The following is a 21,870-nucleotide window of genomic DNA, read 5'->3' on the forward strand; positions in this document are numbered from 1 at the left end:
CTGAATTTGGAATTCGTTAATTATAAATAAGGCTGGTATTTTGTTACATTTTGACTTTTGATTTTGAAAGTCCAATACAACATCTTTAATGGGGGGGGGGTTGCATTTTTGTCGATTTTACAAGGTATTACATTTTTAGGGGGTTTCATGCGGGGCCTCCGAGATGCGTATACTTCGTGTATACTCCGTATACGGGCATTACCTTCTCTATCTGAAAGCCTGATCGCTTGCTCTGGTCACGTGACTAATCGTCAGCAACTGGAGGCGAGATAGCCGCCATGTTTGAGTTGTTTCTTGGGAATCAATGTTGGACCTTTTTAATGAATATGGAATTGTAATGAAAATTTATGAACTGTATTCGAGTTTACATGAGTTTACATGCTTAAATGTACAAGAGATATGGTGTATAAGTGTTGTGTGCTCAATAGCAGAGGCACTTATGATGAAAAAGGTAAGAGTAACGTTCACATTTCTTCAAGATGTTGCTGAAAATGAGAAATGTGTAGTGCAATTCAATGGATTCGGTCCCTACGAAAAGTACAAGTTAAGGAACAAAGGTTTTATCCTCATAAATAAATAACGGAAATAGTTCATGATGTAAAGATTTCATGTGTCCGGAATAGGCATCTAATATACTCTTAGATTTGGTCAAGTTCTATCTTTTGTCAACAATTTTTTTAGAAATATCAAATAATTTACCCTGAATTACAACGTTAAGATTAACGTTTAAGATGCGTTGTTGCTTATGATTGCAAAATAATTAGTTTCAAGATTTGGTCAACGTTTAAAATATTACGGTCATATCTACCAAAGCAGTTTTCTTACTGTAAATGTTATGCAAGCATTCGATAACATATTCATATAATTTACGCAAATGTTCAGTTTCAAAATATATTTAATGAAAGAAAGTTATACAACTGGGCCAAATTGATACATGTGTATATTTACATTCTTATTTTACTCCGCTTTTATGCTTCTTTAGGCTAATCGGAGGATAATGGAAGAAGATATGCTATGATTTCAAATACAAGAGTACGATGTGTAACAACAACTTCGATGAAATATTCGTGCGTAAAATTATCCAAGATTTATATTACTTATGTTTCAACACAAATATTTTTATACAGAAAGCATTTTATTACCTAGCTATGTTAATATGAACTACAAATGTAGTAAATTTTATAAAATTGTTTCATGTGAATTGTTATTTTATATTTTGTCTTTGTGAAGTTTCGATGTTCGTAATTTTGATTATTAAATCAGTGATAATGTTTCATAATTCACTAACATTCTACACGATTTTATTAACAGAGTGTAAACACAGTGTAAGGAAATATTCCAAATGAATGCTAAGATCGAAATATTAATCTGTCTTTTTTTCAATGAAAATGTTGAAACTCTTTAAGTTATTGTCACAGATCTTACTAACCACAATGAAAAGATTCAATTTGCTTATTATCTTTCGTTCAATAAAGTTAAAAGAGTTGAATTTACAATGTGACAAGTGATTTAGGTTTAGTCTTTATTCACAGAAATGTAACATTGCCCTTGTACCAATTTCTTTCGCATTTGCTGAGAGGTTATAGAAATTAAGTTTTTGTATTGAGATTGTACAGCTGCACAGAATATATGCATTATCTGGTTGATTAATTTTGGGTAAAGTTAAATCAAATTTAATTGATTATTTATCTTGGCAAGTTTACTGTCAATCGAACATGCGGGGTTTTGATTTAATCCATTGATTTTTACATACAAAAGTTCATACAAAAGCTGTAACGAGTCTTACTGTAGGTGACAAATATTTCGGATAATATTTTTCAAAGAAATACAATGTTTAATTTGTTTTCGACAGGAAGTTTCTAAAGGTTTTCAACTCTTTCTTTGTGCTACGGTAGGAATTTTTGTGATGGCCATAGTGACTTCCTGAATTTTGGTGTAAATATTCAATATTCTACTATTTTCTTCTATATTCATCGGGAGGATAAATGTCAAAATTTAACATCATAAAAGAAATAAATATACCTTAATTCTCTACGATAAAAATATGACAAAGGGTTTACAGCGTTAAGACGATCGCCTCCAGATGATGACGTCTTGACTGAGCGCTGTGGCCTGAACCTCAAGATGATCTTGATACGGGCCGCAACCTGATGACGTCAAAGAACTGATGACGTCAAAAGATTAGTCGTGTGTTTTGGCGAAATACATGTATTTGAAAGAGCGATTTGTACGATAAAGAGTTCCTGTAAAGCTATTCATTCCAGAGTAAGAGCAATAATTGTTATCGCAAACTAGTAGTTGTCTCCTGATCAGTTACAAGTAAATTTATGCGTTTGTATGTAGTACAACATTTAATTAGATGTTAGTAAAAAGAAGTCTGTGTTCAATCAGTGGATGTGTACGACATTTAGGAATTTGTGAACATAGCTGAATGGTAATATTAATTACATCAAATGTAACTATTATATTATTTTATTTATCATGAAAAAATGTTGATTGTTATTTAAATGTCCGTTTTATTGCTCATACGTTGTCTGAAATTGTGCAGTTTAAAGTGCAAGAGTCACGTCTTTAACACATTTTCTTTCCAGTCTCAGTAAAGTATATTTACTTACTTATTCATGCTCTGTTCCAGTTTACAAGAATTATGTGCTTGATATACATGACAGAAATACAATGTACATCAATAGAATTTTACGATTTTGTTCAATTTTATTAGCATATTTTCACAAATACATTGTGGATAATTTTGTACCTTTGTACTCGGTAATGGATGTTATATTTTCGCTTTGTTGATTATTTCTGTCAAAAACAGGAAGATCTTTTTGATTATTGCGGCGTAGTTAACGAACAAATTATATAAAAATGTGTACTTGTGTCAACAGCATTTAATGTATTTGGAAATGTAGACAAGTTGTAGACAAGTTGCTAAAGTGAAAATTTACTATGTAAGGAATAACGATTATTACATTTGGATAGTCAGTCATTGTGATTTCATGTAACACATTTGATTGATTTACATTTATGCTCTGTGGAAAAGTAGGAGAGCGAGATATTATCTCAACCTGTTCTAAATATCACAAGCACGAGGGGAAAATATAATTATCAACTTACATGTTAGCGAATGTTTGCATGACACGATTTCAGTAAATGTCCAGGTACATTTAGAAGTAAATTGTCGTTATGTGGGATGTATGATATATATTAAAACTTACGCCATATCCTGAAAAATAAGTTGGCTAACTTGTCTCTTGGTTTCTACCATTATCTAGCATGCTTACCAAAAAGGAAGTAAGTTCCATCATGCCATAAAATGAAAAATATAAATAGTAATATCATGATCTTTATAGGGGTGAGAATATATACATGGTACAACATTCACACATAATCGCTATAAGAATTCAAGCACGCATCACAGCGAGATACCAAGTTCGTTATACCCCTATCATAGAACGTTTCCGCCTGAATGGAGAACCATTGGGAAACTGCAAGTTTCAGTTCTTCGTCAGTACCATAATGTTTTCCAGCAAGGAATGCCTTAAGGTGGAGGAACAAATGAAAATCAGATGGGGCAAGATCAGGACTGTAAGGGGTGTGTGGTAGTTTTTCCCAAGGAAGGTCGTCAGGAGTTCCTGAGTTGCGTTTGCCACATGCGGACGAGCATTGTCGTGGAGGAGAGTGACACCCCGACTGAGCATGCCACGTCGTTTGTTTTGTATTGCACGACGCAGGTTTTGAAGTGTCACACAATAGGTTTCGGCATTGATGTGCTGTCCACGCTCCATAAATTCCACAAGCAATACTCCATGCCTATCCCAAAACACAGTGCACGATGCACATGATTTTTTTGTTCGTAAGCTTTGGTTTTGGTTGCGTTTTCCGCGGTGACTGGGAGTGCCTCCACTCCATGGTGCTTCGTTTCTGTTCTGGGGTTTCATGCAAAACCCATGTCTAGTCTCCAGTTACAATCCGATCCAACAACTCTTCCCCCTCCTCACTATACCGTTTCAAAAACTAATGCACTTCCCATTGTTTCCTTTTTGGCATTTTCGGAGAGCTGGTGAGGGACCCAACGGTTACACAATTTGCGAAATTTCAAATTTACTATTACAATTTCATACAGCACAGTTCTGGAGATTTGTGGAAACTCTAATGACAGCTCAGACAAAGTGAATCGTCTGTTCTCCCTAATCTGCTCTTCCACTAAACGAACCAAATTGGGATTCACAACAGACGGTCGACCACTTCGTTCTTCATCATGAACACTAACCCGTCCACCTCGAAACCGTCTCAACCATCTTCTTACTATTGAAGCACTCATTATTCCTTCTCCATACACCTCACAAATCTGACGGTGGATATCCGTAGCTGGAACATTACGTGCATCCAGAAAACGGATCACGGACCGCACCTCACACGTGGCGGGAGTTTGGATTGTCCGAAACATAACAACAACGCACTACGCACTACTCTCCTGACCAACTTGCCTCAGACTGACGTCTGGACTTCATCAAGGTTGTGGCTACACAAGGCGCATGCGCATTCACACTGCCCCGCTTGCAGCGCCACGGTATTCATCAGTGGAACTTACTTTCCGAACGACGTAATATAATTATAAGGACTGTAGAATACGATATTCTTTTAACAATAATCTACTGATAGAGCATGAGGTTTATTGTATTCTCTTGCTTTTTGTTTGGACTTCTTAATTAAAGTAAGTTGCTTGCATGTTGCATTAATATTCCCAACGAGTTTCATTTTCCGTGTGATCGAAAATCCCTTTTCATAGGCTTGAATTACTGTTAGGTTATTTAAGATTGGTATTCCTAGCATTTAGGTATTGCGAATAGGTTGGGCTAGATGTTTGTTGCATTACCATTTGTACACTTTCTCTCTTTGCTTGCGTGTTAAGATGTTGATGCGAAAAAGATTTTTTTTTAAAAATGTAACCTACAACCAAACCACGGGAACTTGTGCATTCAAATACAGTATCTACCAAAAAGTAATTGGGCACCTATGATGGTGGTTAATTTAGTATCTAATTTGAATCATTTAGTATCATTTAGTGGGACCACTGGTGGTTGTTCGTGGCACAATGAACTCACAGGCATACTGTACAATACTAGACAATGAAATGCTTCCAACCTTGTGGCGTTTTTACGGAATGGACCCCTGTTACTTCCAGGATGACAATGTTAGTGGCATGTTTCGGAGGCTACTATGCAGTGGTATGCCGACAACAATGTTCACCGATTGGTCTGGCTTGCACAGAGTCCACATCTCAATCCCATAGAACTCCTTTGGGAGGCATTGGACTGGCGGGTGAGGTCTCGGAAGATGCGGCCAAATTCCATTGTCCAACTGAGTGAGATCTTGCAAGAGGAATGGCGACACATCCCAATGGACGTCCTCCACAAACTAGTCGAGAGCATGCCTGACAGAGCAGCAAGAGGTTCTAACAGGGTTCGTACCACCAGACAACCATTTTGTACACGTGCCCAATTACTTTTTGGTAGATAGTGTATTTACGAGATTTATAGAAAATTAAACATTTATCAAATTAGACACGGGCATTGAGTTTCGAAAGTTGAAAAGCTTATTTAATACGAAATTCTAATCTTACAAGCTCTTTCCTCAACCATCTGTACGTAAACTTTTACAAAATTATCTTGCACACGTAACTTGGACAGTAAGTTCTCATTCCACAGCAATTTAATAGCAATTATGTACTAACGACGATAATTATTTACGAACTTACAGTAAGTTCCAAATGTAGGATGAAATTTTATCTATATCTCCTTTTTTCCATTGGTAATTTGAAAAATAAAGGTACTTTATGCAGAACGATAAAGATTGGATTTTAGTTTTATCAATATTATTTACGTATTTTCCAATGTCATGTAACATTTGAAACGTTCTTCAGGTGAAAGTAACGTTCTGAACTAATAAGAGTGGACTATTAACTCAAAAAACTAAATATTATACTCTTACAATGCACTTTGTTAAATGTTGTAAATGGACTATATTTGACTAATCTTGTGACGTCACGAAAGCTGGTGTTAGGTCCGTACATAAGTATAAGTATCTCTCGGAGGTCCCGGTTCATGGCATTTTAATGCATTGAACAATTTTTGATATATTATCTTGCTTTTACATATTTTTACGAGAGAAGTCATTTCTTGATGGTTTTCTTATGTGTATATTGTCTTAGAAAGCAGCCTAATCATTTCTTGCCAGTACGAAAGTTTAAGAAAAACTTTGGCGACAAGAAATCTGGCAAATCTTTCCTTCTCGAACAAGGAGTGAAAAAAATGACACGTGACTTAGAAATAGTAGGCCTACATGGCTAACTAGGAAAGGATGTAGCCAAGAAAATGATTCTGGTTTTGAACGAAAATTAAAGGTTTAGTATGCTATATTCAATTTCTGATATTGTATCTGGAGAAAATTTTCTACTGAAGAACTACTAGGAGATCTGCAAGTTGGTGATATACACGTAGCATACTTTAAATCTCCCCTAGTGTCAGGTGGATTGAGAAAGGAGCTTTTCATTGTTCAAGTTATATTCTTTATTAAATTGTTGAAAATACACTTTTAACTTGTATCCTTATAAAGTTCCCATGATCAGAATATAAACGTTTACTTGCCGTTAAAGAAGTTTGCAAAATGTTAATAGAAGGGTTTATCATTAACCTGGTGGGAGAAGTCATTCTCGTGGCAATAACACTACTTTTTCTTCTACTCTCTAAATTGAGTATGTAATATACCTTGAAATATGCATAAATATGTAACATGAAATTCATGAAAAAATATATAAATATGCTGACAAGGCTTAATGATGAAATTCATGTATAGTGTATTTAACATTATACTTCGCCGACATTTGGAATTTTTGCTTCGGCACATCCAAAGAAAAAACATTTAAAACTTAATTACATACAAATACTGGGTTTTGTTGCTAAACGTTTGTTAGTAAGTATAATTAGGGTACGTTCTTAAGAGTTTACTTTCATCCAATTAAGACCAACTTCTTTTCCCTTTCTTACATGTCATTTTACCACTCTTCCAGGGTAATCCTGTATATTTGTGCATATGCTTTATATTACGACACTTTTCTATTGCGTTTAGATAACCGTTTCTATGACGGTGAATAAAGATTAAATGACTGTAAAACATGGTAAGTGACATTTTGGTCATTTCTGAGTTCATTAAGAAAAAAAGTTAATACAAACTATACTGTAGATAAATTGTTTTCGTGTTGTGTTTACCAATTTCAGAAGGCTTCACTGAGTCCAATGCAAATTATATGGCATGGCAATTTCACTCGAAAATTGAAAGATGGCATATTTTACTTTGTAACTGAAAAAAAATTACCAAAAGTCACTTACCATGTTTTACACCCGAGCCCTTTATTTGAAATAGAGGAAGGGGCAATCTCAACAAACACATGAACAGGACACAGAAAGAACAAAAATGATTATACTTGCTGTTGGTCTAGGCACCAGAGCCTCGGCAAGAATGCAGTTTCCATGGTGTAGCGTGTGGAAGAAAGATTGGCACTTGTGTAACTTTGCATAAAGTCGCACACTAACAAAACCTTGGGTTGATCCTAACGAACCGTTACCGTTGATCGCAGTCAACCTCCGTGGCAGAGTGTTCATTCGGTCCGCTACGGTGCCGGGCTCGGATTCGAAACCTGAGTAAAACATGGATGATTTTGTTTGCATTAAGATTTGACACACAAAGGTCATGCACTACGTGGAAATTTCACGGGAAAATACAGGCTGGTTCAGTTGGTGTCGCCCTCCACAGGTTCCGTATTCGAATCCCAATTAAGACATAAATGTTTGTAGAAATTTTCAGCGAAAAATGCAGGCTCGAACAGGACTCCAAACCCGGGTCTCTGGCATACCGTGCCATTGCTATACCGCTGAGGTACCGAGCCGGCCTGGCCCACCATGGACCTGGCCGTGACGATTCCACGCAGGTAAAACAGCAATAGCAAAAAATCAGGCGAGGCCAGGCCGGCTCGGTATCTCAGTGGTATAGAAATGGCACGATATGCCAGAGACCCGGGTTCGAGTCCTGGTCGAGCCTGCATTTATCGCTGAAAATTCCTGTGTGTGCCTAATCTTCAATAATAAATGTTTGTATTTCTCCCAGTGAGAAAACTGAGAAGGAGATTGACGGGTAAAACTACCGCTTAGAGATTTTTCTTTTTTAAAAAAAGTGGTAGAGGTATAGCACGGTATTACAGAGACACGGGTTCGAGTCCTGGCCAAACCTGTGTTTTTCTGTCCTGGTTAAAACTGAATCATGGAGTGAAAAATGGATAGACAAGCAAAGTATGAAAAGTCGATAGAGCGTTCGGCTGCCACAGAGAAGGCTCGGGCTCAATTCTCGGGGAGAGTGATGTGAGGTGTGAATTATCCCAGGAATGTTCGACAGCAAAGTCATTCTCGATAACTCCTCTCCTTTCGAAAACGTACCACGATTTTCCAAAATCTGAAAAGTTACATCTGCTTAGAATACCATATTGAGCATCCAAGTGAATCGTTCTCGCGGAACCAGTGCTCGAAGTGAGGGTTGAGGTTCTATCTCCTAATTAATAAAATTTTCCTGAAGCATCGCTCCCAGCTAGGATAATTTGCATACTGAATTGCAGGGTTGCTAAAGGTCCATGAATTTTAAATAAATTCAATTCCGGTCCAGGAGAGAAAATCAGCAAGCGTAAATGGGTTCTGCACCGCAAAGAACCTTTTAATCTGTAAAGTACATCTATTTCAATTCGGTCCAAGAACATTTTTTTTGGATCAATTTAAATAAAGTCCGGGAACCTTTTTCTCGGATGAATTTAAATATGGTCCATGTACCTTTTCTCCGGATCAGTTTATATGGGTCCAAGTTCTTTATTGAAATTAAACGATACGCAACTTAAACCGAATTTAAATTGTGAGAGGAAAAAGGTTCCGGTCCTATTGCTGAACCCAATATAACCAATTAGAATGTATGGGTCCCTGCTGGATTTTGTCCATATTAACCCATGTAAGTATTCCCCCACATTCCCGAAACTCGACCAAGCATTCCTCAAGCCTAGGGATTTCCACTTCATGCGTTTCACGGAACTGTTGCACTTATCTAGACAACAGCTAAAGCAAAATGAACGAATATTCACTTGAACTCTAGATACAGGGTGGCTCAAAAAACGTGACCGAACACATAATGTAACGGTTCTACATTTCGGTTACCTTTTTTGGGACACCCTATATAATTTTTCATATTTTATAATATGGAGGTGGTTTTCTCGAAAGGAGCCGAATTTCCCAAACATAACTTAGCTGCAACAGGATTTCTTCCAGTCTCTAACCACTAGGTAACTTGGAGGGGCAAAGCTAAGGGTTAAAGGCTGCCGGAGACTGGTGCTAATACCGTCACCTCTACTATGGCAGAGATCGAGAATATTTAAGCCTAAGCTCGAACAACTGAATCCGGCTATGCCCCAGGTCACTGACATCTAGCAGTGTCTGATTAATCGGGGGGAGACACCATGTAATTGACACTACAGACATCCATGCAATGGTCTGGAAGAATGAGGGGAAGCGTCTTCGGGTATCACATGTTTACATTGCCTATAATTGTGGTAATCAATTCTTAATTTACACAGCACAGTACGATATTGCGATAACGTACGGTATTCCGGACAAAGCATGTGGCAACATGGCATTTTTTTACTACTATTGAGGCTTGTACCAGTAAACAGCCTGAACGGTGCATGTTACGTTGAAAATTCATGCAAATTAGATTGAAACCCACTCATTTCCAACAACATTCCCCACACTCAATGTTTTGCTATGCGTAATAATAACGGAGTTGTTCTATCGAACTTTTGAATCGCCTGTATGTTACTTAAACTTAATGAAACTTGGGGGAAAAACGCAAATGCCACTTAAAAATAGTATGAGAGGATTAGGGAAGTCGTGTGGGGGGGGGTCAACTAACCCCTCTCACTTTTTGCCACTTTTGTCCCCGGACTATTCTAAACCTTATCTACTAATAGAAAGTAAACTGTCCTGCCCCTTCCCCCCCGGCCCCCAGTTTTGGAACCCAATCGCTGCCACTGTACCTCAACATACATAAAATATGTGATATGAAAGAAATCCATATAGTTCATATCAATCTTAACACCGTAATTCGTTGACGTCATTTCTCTTGTCTGCGTGCAAAGGAAGAAATATGTAATTTCATAAAAATCCCCGATCCTAGTTGTAACGAGCTTATCAAAGGTATTTAAATATAGTAAAACTTCGTTAATCCGGACCCCGATAAGCTGGACTTCGCTTAATCCGGACAAACAAAAGCCCCCCCCCCCAAAAAAAAAGAAGCAGAATGCAAGGTTTTAAATGTGGCTAGACGTCAACAATCGCATTCGTCATATTGCACCTTATCGGCTAAGAAGCCAACGTCCATGGGAGAACTTACCAAAGAAAAGGCAGTCAACCACTGATGAAATTGTGTTTCCCGCAGACTTCCGGCAAGAAGCCGCATTGCCACAGGAATGCCCTTTAAATACACCATAATGAACGGGTTTTTTTTTTTTTGCTACAAACGGAGTTTTAATGCACTTTCTACTGTGCTTTTAGGTTATTTTAGTTAATCCGGACTTTCGTTAAACCGGTCAACTTATCCCCGGATTAACGAGGTTTTGCTGTATAATCAATTTGAACTGTGTAATTACGATACGCTCTGTAAGTAGTAAACAAAAGTCAAATCGGAATGAATTACGTTTCATTAAGATAGAGTATGATGTAAAGTGTACGAAGTAACAAGGAAGCACGGATATTACCTCCACTGGAGCCGAATATTTCACTTTAATATAATCTTTGAGACTTACCTGGTCTGTAGCTAGATGTGGGATGGTTTCACCGATGTTTGGTCACCTGACAACTGCTCTTCCTCTTCGCCGGCTGAAGAAATTTATATCGAGGAAGTTGAACGATCTTGACCTTGGGGGTAACCGCATAAACGTGCTGAATTCTTTTTACCTCGTCTATTCCAACACGAGTTTTCCTCTTTTACTTATCCGTGAGCAAGTCAAGACACGTCCGCTTCCTCCCAGAGGCCACACACGTGTTATTCTAGTCAGGAAAAACTGACTGTTTTACTTAATGATTGATGATCAATGAACCGAATACAAGTGGCAACTACTAGTTTAACTAGTTCACATTATAAAGCTTGTTTTAATTTAATTTTATCCATAGGTAAGCAGATACTCGAATCTGAACTCACCGTTTGCATGACGTATGGCCCTCAGAACTCGTATCGTGGTCGTGGTCAAGCAAGCACGTGCACGTCGAAAGTAAACCGCAATAATCTGTTTATGTCTGCGCATAGACAATAATAGTAATAGACATAGACAATGCATTCTATGTAAACAACATAGCCGCCGGTGTAGATTTAACATCAGGAGTCGTAGGTGCAAAACAAATTCGTCCGCTTTCAGTTTTAGACATGTGAGGAACATTGAATTTTTATACAATCACAAACATTTACCTACCAAGTAGCTAACATAGCATATGGAATAATCATTCTTCTGCTTGCTGGAATCATTTGATTTGATATGACACTTTTGGCTAATTGTGACGATGAGCTTGAGTGGATTATATGATGGAATTCATAAAAAAGAAAGCACAAACACAGGACCCCTGGCCACGGAAGTCGACTTTCAGATCGCTGGAAACAAAAATACCACTTTCTAGCGTAATTGTTACATGTTTTTCTCTCTACGTTTATACTTCCCTCGATTGTGGATTCTTTACACGGAAATATAAGTTATTATTGTAAAAAAAAAAAAAGAAATATTTTTCAGCTAGATACGAGCTGATATATTCCAAAGTGGTACTTCATCTTCGAAACAATGTTGTTTATAGCATTGGCAGATTGAGAGAGTAACAGGGGCATGTGCCCCAAAGAGACATGAAAATTTATCCCTAAGAACGAAAAAGTTCGATGAACATAAAATATAATCCTTCAACAATATCTCTTTCCAGCCTGTCAAAAAAAAAAAAATGCACAGATAGGCTTAATCGGTACTGGGCTATTGCAACTGAAATTTGTCACCACCGAAAATGGAATCCGAAATATCTTGACTATATCTCGATAATGTTAATATACGAATATTGTTCCTACACACCAGCAGAAGCGGTGACGGCGGTACCATTTTTGGGCCTCCTCGAAGAATTGATTAAGAAAGCCCCACATACATCGAGCTTCATAATTTTACCCTACAGTTTCTAGTGGGGTAGATATTTACACATGCATAATGCATTTATTTAAGTACATGTATGCATTTAATGCAGTTATTACTTCACGTATGTCAACCTTCGTGGCGAAGTGGTTGCCACAGCGCACTGCACTACGACGCCAACGGTCCTGGGTTCAAATCCAGGCCTGAGCATGGATGTTAGTTAGTGTCCATTCATCAATTTCATCACTCATCTCCTACTTCGCAAATTAGCCAAAAGTGGCTCAAAAGGCGACGTAAAGTAAAACAAATCAATCCATCAATCAATCAAAAAGTGGAAGAAAAGCAAAGTAAATTAAATCACATCAACCAACCAACCACTCACGTACATATTCCTCATGGTACTCATTTGTTTACATAAGTGATTATTCGTATGAGTGTGTGCGCGCATGCTTTCAGGAGATGCTGTGCCTCCACCCCCCTCCCCCCAGAAACAAATTCTAGGGCCATTCTGTCAAATCTATGCAACAAGATATTTGATTTTCATGTGCAATTTCTGGGATCTTTCGAGGGCCAAATATGAATTCTATGAGATTAGAACACAACAACTGAAAAATATGTAAGGCATTTCCGGTTGAGATACCCCAGTTGACGAAGTTTACACGGTAACCATTAGAGCGTTTTATCGTTGTGAGCATTACGTCAGTCTGAGACGAAATTAGCCCAGTGGGAGTTTCGTCCGTTTGAATTATTTTTATAGGTTATACAAGGCCATTTAAAGGAATTATCAGCACTTTTCTCACTTGTGTAAGACGTTTAAACTTATGCACGGGAATTGTGTGTTTGGGTCTATATTCGTTAGTGTTTCTTTGTTACTTGTTGTGTAATGTTGCCCATCTTTGTTAGCATTGGGTAGGTAATCGCTACAAAAAGGAGAGATGCCCCACCTCGAGTCGGGAGAGATGCCTCACCGAATTTGTTAAATATTTTTGCAGTTAGTGTTCTCTTTATTAAATCATAAGAATAAAATCAGTTTTCATTTTGAAGAAGTACTGACTAGTGATGATCTTATATACATATGATATTAAGACCTAACATCTGCCTCCGTGGCCTAGTGTGTTGGGTACTCGACTCACGATTACATCACCGAAGGTTTTGAATCCTGCGCATATGTGTAAAGCCGGCTTTAGACGAAAGCATTTGCTTTAACATTTTTGCTAGCATAAATGCAATGAAAATTCTTCCAAAAATCTCATAGCAGATAGAACTTTATACGCAAGCATTTCATGTAACTTTTCGGCTAGCTTTTGCGATTACAATGTATATTATTCCGCGTGTGTGTTTCGCGTTTCCTATCGTGTGTTGTGTTCATGTGTTGAGCTGTGGTTTCTACAATGAACCCAATAAATGACTTAGTGTGTAATTTGTTGCAGACACCATTTTCCAGATGGACGGATGAAGACAAAAAAGACGTTTTAAATTGTGGACGGCCCACTGACATTCTTCAAATATCAGTTAAGCGAGAGAACAACAGGGAAATCGTACAACATTAAATTTAAAAGTTCCTGGTTTGTCGACTTTCCTTGGTTGTGTAGTAGTCGATATTTGCAATCGTTGTTCTGCTGGCTTTGTTTACTGTTTAGCAACAAATACAATGTGTAGAATAAAGAAGGGTATAACGATTTTGTCAATATAACGCGTTCTCTGCATAAGCACAATGATTCGGTGGAACATTTAAAGTGTAAATTACAATTCAAAGTTTTTGAAAAAAACAGGAATACCATAGCAGATGCCCTTCAAGAAAATAGTAGGCTTTTAAATGTACGGTTCAATGAAAATGTAAGATTAAATAGGCTTTTCCTACAATTAATAGTTGACGCAACGCTGTATTTATGTAAACAAGAACTTGCGTTCAGGGGTCACGACGAAAGCGTGTCTTCGCTTAATCGTGGGAATTTCAAGGAACTTGTTGCATTATTAATATCGAGAAGTTCGTTAGAAATACAGAACCATTACAAGAAAATAAAAAAACATGTTCAGTGGTGACTCTAAGACATTACAAAACAAACTCATTGCATGCATTTCTGAGTACTTACAGGAATATGTTAGGAATTAAATTAAAGCTTCAGGTTTTTTTTCTGTTCAAGTGGATGACACCACAGATATTTGCCAGATATCACAGTGCTCCATTATTGTTAGATATGTTAATGAAGAGGGGAAACTGGTTGAACGATTTTTAGGTTCTTTGACGTAAGTGCTGATAGGTCTGCAGAAACACTCTTTCATTTGTTAGACGGTGTTTTGAAAGAGTTTGATTATGAACGTAAATTAGTTGCGCAATGCTACGATGGGGCAAGTGTAATGTCAGGGCTCTTAAACGGACTGCAGAAAAGAATTAAGGATAAAGCACCTCAAGCAATGTTTGTCCATTGTTTAGCCCATCGGCTAAATATAGTTCTGAAACAAAGTTGCAATAGCAATTCAAAATGCCGCATATTTTTTGCGAGTATCAGTGGTTTTCCAAATTTTTTCACAAATCTGCCAAACGAACGCATGTTCTTGATTCAGTTTTGGCCAAAAGAATTCCAACTTTAACTGAGACGAGGTGGAGTTCCCATTCCAGACTCATTCGTGTGATCATTGAAGACTGGGACAGGCTGAAACATGTATTTGAAATAATTATGGACGATCCAGAATCTGATGAAAAGGTCATTCGATCAAGCAAAGGATTTCTTCATGAAATGAACAGTTTTCAGTTCACTTTCCTGGCCGTAGTTTTCAATGACATTTTTAGTATGACTGACGTTCTTTTCGATGTTCTTCAGAAAAGATCGTTGGACATCAGTTTCTGCGTGGCTAAAATCAAGTGTACGACTGATATTCTAACGGCAAGAAGGAACGAACAATATTTCGGTACATTGTTTGAAAACACAGCCAAACTCACGAGTGTGACTACCGGAAGAGAATAATCAGAAGTTTTCCTTAATTATAGAATCCTCTACTTTGAAATACTTGATAATATTTTGATGCAAATAATCAGAGTCAACAAGGTAATGTTACCACAACGTTGTGGCAACGTTAGCCCCTAACATACCTAACGTTGTTACAACGTTGAATGTATGTTGATACAACGTTGTGAAAACGTTATGTCAACGTTTAAGGGTCATTTTTTTCAACGTTGCTGCAACGTTGGTTGACAACGTTGTCACAACATATACTGAACATTATGTAGCAACGTTAGATATGTCAGAAGTTAACGTTGCCACAACGTTTTTGCAACATTACCTTGCTGCCTGTGTAATTTATGAATATAACAATGCATATTTAAACCTACATACAACATTCATCATAAATACAACGTTGTGGCAACGTTATCACAACGTTGTTCCCCTACATACAACATTCATCATAAATACAACGTTGTGGCAACGTTATCACAACGTTGTTCCCCTACACAACATTCATCATAAATACAACATTCATACAACGTTGTGACAAATTGAAGTTCCTCTGTCTTGTAGACACATCGAAATTTCAAACACATTCCATTAATTTCCCCTCCGATGCACTATGCCAGCTACAACAGTGTTATCCCCAAATATTCAATAAGCCTCAGCGCCTTAAAAATGAGCTGTCTCTTTTTTACAATGATCATTTAAAGTACAAAAATTGCACACCTGAAGAAGTTCTTCATTCTTTGAGGGCAAATCGAGATGTATTCGAGGAAACTTACAAACTCTTCTCCCTGGTCGAAACAATACCCTCAACCAGTGCATCAGTGGAAAGGAGTTTCTCGTGCCTCAAGAGAATAAAAACCTACTCAAGAAGCGCTGCATCACAGAACCGACTTTCATCTTTGGCGAACGTTTCAATCCAAAAGGAGCTCTTGAACGAACTTATTGAACATCACCCCTTCCATGAAGACATTATCGAAAGATTTGCAGCCCTGAAAGATAGAAGGATCGATTTGATCTACAAAACGTAGGTGAGTCAAGCATGATTCAGTTCAACTTACTATTTGCTTTTCATTGCCTATAAATGTACTTCTGCACCTGTTATTTTAGGAACGAGCCGCTACTGATGCACAGTAATCGTTGTGAAGTATGTATTTAAGCAGCGCCATTGTTTTGTACCTAATAAAGTTTTCCACGAAACGTTATTCCTCTTGGTTGAATAGTTATCGGCTTTTAAAAATGTGATGTGATAGTTTGTTTACATCTCACGCAGCCGCCATTACGTCTTCACTCGTGATCTAGAGGTCGCTTCTCTTTGGTTATACTACGAAACATGCTACGGAAATAGGACAGGTTCTATCCTTCAGATATGCCATGAAATATGCCATGACATCTGAAAAGCCATAAGATTTTTCTCCTTACACGGCATAAATGTTAAGAAAAATGCTAAGGAAAATGCTTTCGTCTAAAACGGGCGTAAGACTCAATTCATCAACTTCATCTGATTACCATCATCGTCGCGATTAAGCAATAGTGGGGAAGTGGGGAGAAAGTAACGTAAAATAAGCAAGATATAAAACTAACATAAACCTTTTTTCTTAAAAACTCAAATCTTTTCTTTTCAAATTTTCAAAAAAATCTCTTCAACATCCAAATGATGATGCCAGCAACGAGAGTAACTCCAATGAGGAAGATAAAAACTGCACCAAACCCTATGAAAATTATTACAGAACATAAGAAAAATATAGTAGAGAGAAGGCAAGTGCTTATTTTGCACAAAGCGGTTGCACTAATCCTGCACGCTGTACAAAAACACTTGCAAGCAAGTGTGGTAGGGAAGAACAAGAAAGAAGAGCTTAGAATAGGAAAAACTTTAAGTGAAGTACTTCTGCAATATATAATAAGTTTCTTTTGTAATCTAAATGTAATTCGTAGGTGAGGCATCTTTCCCGACAAGGTGGGGCATCTCACTCGGACACTCGGGGGAGATCCAAGTAACCGAAAGTGGTTGGCCCAACGTTGGGCCAACGTACTGAAATGTAAGTACATATCGTTGGCCAACGGTAATTTTGACGTATAATGAAGCTTCAAATAAATGGGTCGATTTTTTACGTATGCACACCTTTTCTTGAATGCCGGTACAATGAGTACAATCACCCTGTTTGTGCTATTTCCACGTCCAGTAATAATTAGAGCCCGGAAGTTCAGGCATTTATTTTCGTTAAAATAGGCAGGCAAAAAGGCATTTATAATGTGGAAAATAGGCACAAAAAATGAACAAAAAAGGCAAAATAAACCGAAAAAGGCACATTTGGAAAGCGCTTACTTTTATCTATAATTTCTGGCAAAATGTTAAAATCTACATTGGGAAGAGCATTTCAATTTTCTCCGTCTTGATTGCACATAACTACAAAGTGTTTTTTTTAAGTTCTCAACATTCATTGATAGTCGTCTGTGAGAGAGAATGTTTTTCATAATAGAAAATGATCTTTCTACTTCGACAGAAGTTATTGGAGCATACATAAAACAAGCTAATGTAGCTGGACTCATTTTGGGTAACAGCATTTTCACCTTTTAGAATATCACAAATTGTTTTCAATTGTTTCAGGTTCTCATTTGCACTCACTACCCGTTTGCACTTTTCCGCAACAGCTGGCCCCTTTTCTCCTGGCACTTCCATCATCTGCTGCATAGATTCCTCGTAGATTTTCATGGATGCTATAATTGTAATTGACTCTGGCAATGCACCATAATGTGCAAAAATAAACTTGAATAGCACAGGAGTTTTTTCACTTCACGAATTGAAGCCGCTTCATTTTCTGGAAGAGCATCTATCACCTCACTGATTTTTAACATTTTTGTTAGCATAATATACTATAGCTGCTGATATCCAGGTTCCCCATCTGGTCAATACTGGTTGCGGAGGAAAACTAAGCTCAGATGCAACTTCCTTAAATTTTCGGGTTCGAGAGGGAGATTTCAGGAATATCTTATTTGTGTTCGAAATCAACCTGTCCACTTCAGCAGTCGATCATGCACAAGGAAGTGTTAACCGAAAGGCAATATCCTAACTGAGCATGAAATACATTTTTCTCACACTTTTCTTCTTCAGCAATGTTGAAACATGCATGAGTTCAATATTACTTAAATAAGGCGAAAATTATTCACATAATTAACGGAAGAAAAATAAATGCCAATAATGTTTTTTGGGAGAAAAATAATTTATATACACATTATTTTTAAAAAAATGGTCAAATTTCATTGAAAAAGGCAAGAAAAGGCATTATAATTAAAAATAGGCAGTGGGGTCCCAAATAGGCAAAATAGGCAAAATGAAAAGGCTTCTAAAACATTCGAAACAACATAAGAAACGTATATCCGGAAAAATTTTATCAATATATGCAGTAGATAAAAAGAGGCATTTTGCCGAACTTCCGGGCTCTAGTAATAATAGATGATAATCTCCTTGCATAAAGTGATCATCGCTTTACAAAAAAGTAATTTTCCGCAGCACAAGCGCGGATCTACGGTGAAGGCGAAAGGCCCTTTCCAACTGCAATGTTTTTGGATGGACTATTTTGCCTAATAATATTTAGGACTCATTCGTTCTGTATTTTTATTACCACGTTTAAAACGCTCGAGAAGTCCACTGTATGTTCACGATAGGCTAGTTGGCAACTGGATCTACAGTTTAAATTTGGATCAGAACGAGTCTACAAGGTGCATTAAAAGGGAATCAGACTTGAGATCACTGCAGAGAATACGTTTTCATTTCTTTCTTTATTGTTTTTACTCCACATATCTGACTTTCAATTTACAGTGACAATGGGAGGAATTATGATAACAACAGAGGTGTAGCTAAAGGTGGGCGAAGGGGCCTCGCGTCGCATGGGCTTATTATTTTCTTTTAAAAATCTAATAAGTAAAGATGAGAAAAATAGATATAAAGGACTAATTTTTGTGGGCGGTAAAACTACAACATTATGTATTTAACCGATTATAATTTTCTAGTGAAACGTTACAATTTGAATGATTATGTCAATTATTTAATATTTTTAATAACCCGGGTGCTAACCGTCTGATTTTATAATATTCAGGAAGCGAAACAACAACAATGAAACGTTCTCTTACAAAGGTTGGTAAGCATAAACACAATTTTTGACTTCTTAAAAATGAGCGGTTCGAGAACATCGAAAGGCATTATACACAGCAGAAACAATAAAAAAACTTCACGTATTTGGTGAAATGTCTTTCGAAATATAACCAGTTACCACAAGAACATTTCAGACGTACACAAATAAATTATATTCACAATACTTATCCACGTTCTGAAATTCAAAATGAACTGATACAGGTAAAGAGCAACGATGTCAAAATGACTATATTAAAAAAAAAAAAAGTAAAATTGGTAAAGTGCAGAGATTTACTAACTTGACGTTCAGTTTCAAAATGTACTTTCTTTGGGTTCAAAACTTATTACTTTACATTCTATATTAGTTTGTAAATGAACGTGATCTAAAACAAAACAGCACAACAATGTTTAACATGCAACCAGTGGCGAAGCCTCATAAGAGGCCCGGAGGCCAGGCCTACCCTAATATAGTTGGCTATTACGGATTATTTTATTACTTATCATTTCATTAAACGACGCCTTAATACAAGAAAACTGAAATTCCAGGCCTTACGATAATTTCCACAAATTGTGTGTCGTGCTACTCAGGGTGCACACATTGAGGGATTGTTGTAATTAACGCATACGAAACTTGGACAGTTTCCGCTGCTGACGATGCATGTTGTGCCCGTGTAACGTGAGAAATAACTTTTTTATTAACTTTGAAACCGCACCATTCTTTTCTGTGCTCCCTGCATAGAGTAGTTGTGTTCGTAGTTATCCTTATTTGTAAATGTTATTACAATTTATTCAGTACTAACAAGTAAAGGATGGATACATTTCTTTAACACATCGCAGAAGGAATTGTGTAAGGCGGCAATTTGCATTGGCAGGGGTGTTGGTATTTTTAATACGGGCTTGTAAACTGTTGTAAAACATGAAAAAGACAAACTTGCAGAAACCAATACAGTAAACAAATATTGATTTATCCAGCAGTGTTATTCTTCACAACTTACAATTGATCCTGTAGAAAGTCAATTGGTCCATTAAAAATTTCATTGAGCGTGTCCCGTAATTTCATGCAGGTGAAAATCGAAACATTATTGGCATCAGCGTAAAAACTTGAAAGAGTGAATAATATCGTGTGGACGAAGAAGAATTTTACCCTATTATTTTGCCATATTGAACTACTTAAAAATAGTTTGTTAATAGAGTCAACACAAATAATTCAATGTGATAGTAAATGTTAGGGTCATGCCGTATTTATGATTACGTTTTGAAGGGAGTTATGTTTCCTTTTCGATAAACATGAACACAATTTAATTTTAGTTGTACAGTCTTGGACAATTCTTGATTGTAACAATTCCATTGAAAATTGACGGAATAGTTACAAGACAGGAGTGTACGCGTACTTGGGCATAATAAGAGATCAATGGGTGATGACGATCATGATGCATTTTTAGTTCTAGGGGAGATTTCTGATGATCTTAAGCAGGCCGGTAGCGAGGGATGGGTTAGGGGACTGAAGCAGGTGCAATTTAAAGCTTTCGTTTCTTTTTAATAAGTAAGAAAGTCAGAATATGCAGCGGAGGAATTTACAACTGACAGAGGCGTACAGATGCTACCATATTGCTGGATGTTTATTTTCCAAAAGTTAGTACTTTTTCAAAAAAAGACTAAGACATAACTGAAATATTCTTAAATATGCTCCACTCTTTAAAATTGGAAATGAAATCAACGAAACTTTCTGTTTCCTTATTAAATATTTGTAGGATATAAATATCACAAACTATTGCATGAGAAGAAAATATCGATGGACGAACATAAAAGGTCAGTGCTTTGTAGTGCGGGGAGGGAGGGATGAGACAAACCACAATCAGGGTGCGAAATCCTGGGGGGGGGGTGGATTTCCCCCCACCAACAATCTTGGCCTCAAAAATCCCCCCACCAAAAATTTCCTGGGGTAGAGTTTTTGTTACAACAAACAAAAGATAAGCAATTATTTTTAATTTAAAATATACTGTACTAAGAATAATATCGAAAACATACACAAATTAGTGTAGTTGTGAGTGTTCAATGCTTTACCTCTCAAGAGATCATTAACAAATCTACATCAATACGAACAATAAAAGTAAAACAAGAATGCAAGAAAACAATAACTATGAAATCTAATTGATTTATATTAACATAAAAGCAAAAACTAAATAAAAACGTACACATAATAAAACCACTTCAACTAATTCATAAGTTATTAACATCTTTAACCAGTTAGTAAATAAAGTAGTTTGCTACTATACAGGGTGTCTCATCTAACATTGCGACCTGAAAGATTTCGTGAACAACAACAAATATTGAAAAACTGCTTTCGCAGATATATAGGTATGAGAGGGGCTCATGAAATTAGTGGACACAATACGTTCAACTACGTAAGGAAGTACGATTTTCAACACAAACTTACTTTTTTTATGGAAACCCCATTTTATTTTCAGCTCATTTGAAAGTACGGAAAAAATCAATAAAAATGGCATTTGTTACATTGTAATACGTCAAGTAGTTCTCAAGTA

At 36.9% G+C, this 21,870-nt stretch overlaps 1 protein-coding gene across 1 annotated transcript in view; it reads right to left on the minus strand.

The window, feature by feature from the left end:
• LOC145990212 (leukocyte elastase inhibitor A-like) overlaps nt 1-10,954 on the minus strand; it is a 43,137-nt gene extending 32,183 nt beyond the window's left edge. The window contains exon 1 of the mRNA XM_083125885.1: nt 10,892-10,954. The gene's annotated coding sequence lies outside the window, so the exon portion shown is untranslated. The remainder of the gene's footprint in view (nt 1-10,891) is intronic.
• Between the last annotated feature and the right edge of the window lie 10,916 nt (nt 10,955-21,870).

The sequence above is a fragment of the Lepisma saccharinum genome, chromosome 7, assembly GCF_977018435.1.
Source record: "Lepisma saccharinum chromosome 7, izLepSacc3.1, whole genome shotgun sequence".
NCBI classification, from domain to species: domain Eukaryota; kingdom Metazoa; phylum Arthropoda; class Insecta; order Zygentoma; family Lepismatidae; genus Lepisma; species Lepisma saccharinum.